Here is a 4,119-nt window from a genome sequence, read left to right as displayed (position 1 = left end):
GGTGCCAGGGCCCTCTCAGGGACTGCTGCCAGCTTCTTGCCACCTTTCTGCTGCTTCCCTAACAAGCACACCTGTCCATTCACCTCTGTTTCAAACTTTGTGTACCCTGCCCTCACCTAGACAAATCCCAGGGGGGCCTGTAGTTATCCTTCCATCCCAGCAAGCCCTGGGGAGAGTGGGCTTTGGTGGGATATGCCTGGACTTGACCCCAACTCTGTCTGGGAGATGTAGCTCCTTCCCAGGATCATCAGGGAGAGAGGTATAGCTCTACTCCTGGGAGCCCTGTCAAAAGGATGCCCACCCACCTGCGACTTTATGACTTAGGACCCACTTTCATTTCATCTTTAACATTCCATGACCTCATGCACTCATTGTGATCCACGCGGGTGGATCTGGCAACAGCAAGCCTCCCACCCTCTTGGGGGCTCTGGCAGTCATCTTTTCTTTTATGTCCACTGGGGCCAAGCCCAGGCTTGGCTGTGAGGGCTTAGGTGCTGTGGGAGGACCTCTCGGTGGCGTTGTATTTCCCTCTGAGTCAGGACCAAACCCAAGCCCCTTAATCAGGTGACTATGAAGGGCCGCCACCATGTTCTTCTCTCAGTGTGGTTGTGCTTCAGGTACAAAATATTTCAGTGATGGGTGAGGTCAGTTTTCTTTTTCCCAGTTCTTCTTGCTTTTTTCCTTCCCCCTTGAGAAAGTACCCTCAACCTTGGAGCAGAAGATCAAAAGCAAAGCACGACAAACATATGTTCTGTCACTACAATTTGTTGCAGCCAAAGCATTGTTCAAACTACCAGGCTGCCTAACTTGAAACCACTCAACCATCATTCCCACGCTTGGCTGTTTTCACATGTCTTGGAGTTGAAGTTCACTTGCAGTTTACTGTCAAGAGAATCTGGAGGCGTGTTTGTTCCTTCTTGATGAGCTATCAGCACATCAACGGGCAGGTCAGTGACGGAAGGGCTTGGGGACAGGAAAATCCCTCTTTGTCACTCAGAAAAATGATGAAGATCTGGGAATACGCGTAGGGAAAACATAGTTAGAACCTTGGATCAAAAGAAATATGTAAACCTGAGACATTACTCATTCCTTCTGGCATTCATTCTGAAAAGTACTCATGGAGCATCTATTATGTACAATGCACTAAGATAAGCTCCATTGTGGGGAGGGATGTAGGCGTGATTAAGACTTGGACCTTTCAATGAGTGTACAAGAAAAAGAAGCTGACAGGGCCACACCTAGGTTGTGAGGGTCCTGAGCAAATACTTTTGTCAGAGCTCCTGTTCAAATAAACGATCTGAGTCAGTCTTGGGATGAGGGAGCTGTGATTTTAACTTGAAATGAGTCAAAGAGAATGTTACCTGGGGCAAGGTACGGTCAAATACTAAGAGAATGACCATTTCCTTTTTTATTGCTAATATGCTTGTTATAATACCTAATGTCTGCTAGTGGGGATCATAGCAGAGGGACCCTTTACTATTCTATCAGGTATAATTTATACAGCACCTGTAAGTGCAGGCACTATTGTGTGGCTTTACATGTATTAACATATTTAAATTGTCTGACAACTGTTATGAGATAATTTTTTATAGATAAGGAAACTGAACACAGAGAGGTTAAGTAACTGGCCCAAGGTCACACAGCTACAAAGTGGTAAACCTGGGATATAAGTGAAGTCACTCTGTCTGCTGCCTCTCTACATTGACCCACCTACTATTCATTGAACATGAAAGGTTGTTCCTCACACAGGGCAACTGCTGTTTGTGGTTCAGAAGGGTCTGCCCTTAGTTATGTATTTTAGGAGCTGGCAAACAAACTACAGTCTGAAGATCAAGTCTGGTCCACTGCTTGTTTTTGTAAATAAAGTTTTGTTGAAACACAGCCATGATCACTCATTTAGGTACTTCTGTGGCTACTTTCATGCTACAATGGCAAAGTCGAGCAGTTGCTACAGAGACCCATGGCCTGCAAAGCCAAAAACATTTCCTATTTGCCACTTTAGGGAAAAGATGTACTCTTGTATTTGATGGCCATTAGCATGAGATAATTCCTGAAGAGCCTAATTCTCCAAGGGAAAGAATGGAGAGGAAAGAATCAAAGAAAGAAAGTTGGCAGAAACCATGCTAGGAGGCAAGATGAGGAAGCTCCATCAAAGAGAGAAGCAGATGCCATTATTAGGTGTAACAATTACCAATTTTATGCAGGGGCTGTTTTTCTTTAAATGATAGCTGCAAATCAAGTCCGATTTCAAATATAGGGGGCGATCTTTGAAAGAAAGGCACTTTCAGAATTATTTTGTAAAGCAAAAAATCTGGAAAATGCAAAGAAATTCCCCATTATGGGTCCACTTTTGCAAGTTTGGATTTTATTATGCTTGGTTTCCTTATGAAACTGAAGCTCTTCAGGAAGAAGGATTTTCCATTCATTCATTCAATGTGTTGAATACCTTGGGGGGAGAATGCTGAACCTCGGAAAGTATACAGTTTACTGAGAGATACTGATGAATAAACAGTGACAGTGTTGAGCCCAGAGTAAATGAGGATGCTGCAGCAGCAAATAGGAGGAGGCTTCTGGTCCAGACTGCAGACAGTGATATGTCTGTGAGTGGGTTGGGGCTGGACTTCTGGGAATGCTTCCTTGAGGAAGGAATGTCTAGGCTGAGACTGGAAGGTCCGTTAGGCAGTAACCAGGTGAAGGCAGGTGGATGGCATGGACCTAGTGGGGAAGGAGAGGTATTTAAGCCTGAAAAAAAAAAAGCATATAAAAGTTCCCACAGTATTTTAGCATCTCAGGTAGGTTAGCAAGGCTGGAGCGTGACTCTCACTGCAGGGAGAGCTGTGGTGGGAAGGTAGGGTTGAGAAATGAGATGGGAGGTGAGCAGAGGACAATAATGAAGAGCTCAGGAGTTTGACCTGTATTTTAGGAATAGTGGGGGTTTGCAGAGAGGTTTCAAGCAGCAGGGTGACCTGACATGATTTGCACGATAGAAAGATTGCTCTGGCTGCAGTGTGGAAAGTGGATTGAGGTCAGGAAGAGGATCAACAGGAGTGCCTGCAGGGATGATATGGACTGACTAGATAAAGATAAAGAAGGCCAAAACCACCCGGGCTTGGGGATAGATCAGATGGGAAATTAAAAGGGGGGATGTAAGTGCAAGAGGCCAGGACAACTTGATAGATGATTGTGCCATCCATAAAAAAAGAGAATGGAGGAGCTGGGGCAATAATTTTTTGGTGGATGGTTGGGGGAAGGTGGTAAGCCCAACTTTGTGTGTGTTGAGTCTTTGAGGTTCCTCTGGGATATCCATTGGAGAGGTCCAACAGCAGAAGGATTTATGGGTCTGTGGCCTAAAAAAAGGGTTAAAAATGTAGATGTAGATGTGTAAGTTGTCTGTATATGGATGGTAGTTGAAGCCACTGGAGTGAAACTTCTCAAAGAGGCATAAAATAGGAGAGAAAGCTAATTAAGGACACTGGCTTGCTGGGGAGGGTTGAGTGCTGAAGTGAGGTTGGAGACCAGCACACTAATAGCTCCAGTCTGTGTGGTTGGTAATTTTATTCACTGGTGCTCAGCAGCCCAGATAGAAGAGCCAAGAAGAAGAATGGCTTTATTGACCTAGGCAGGTGTCAAAGAACAGTGGGCAAGAGAGTTGATATTAGGAAGAGAGTGATTGAAAAATGGCTGATGCAGATTCCACGTTGGATAGAGAAAGAAATGATGACTGAAGGGGAGTTTGAGGACAGAATAGAGAACTCAAGGGTTTGATGGGGTAAAGATGATGCAGAAGTGAAAGAGAGGCAGAAAGCCATGAGGTGATCCATCAGAGTGGGTGTATGAATGTGTGATTTTAGAGGTGGTGCAGTACCCAGTAATGACACATCAGGGATGTCTGAAGTACAGTGGGAATGAAGTCATGAGGAGGTAGCGACATTCCTAGGATTTGGGATGGCTTATCCACTTTGGTGGTGGGAGGACTTGAGTTGGAGAAGACTGTGAATTCAAGGCTAGAGTCTTCAAAGAAGGAGGAGGATTGGGCCTGAGGTCAAGAAAAGTCCAGGATGAAGTTGGGGTAAACAGTGAAGACCACTTGATAAATCTCTAATGACTACATGAATGCAT

Source organism: Camelus dromedarius, chromosome 5, assembly GCF_036321535.1.
Source record: "Camelus dromedarius isolate mCamDro1 chromosome 5, mCamDro1.pat, whole genome shotgun sequence".
NCBI lineage: Eukaryota > Metazoa > Chordata > Mammalia > Artiodactyla > Camelidae > Camelus > Camelus dromedarius.
Note: the sequence above shows the minus strand (reverse complement) of the source record.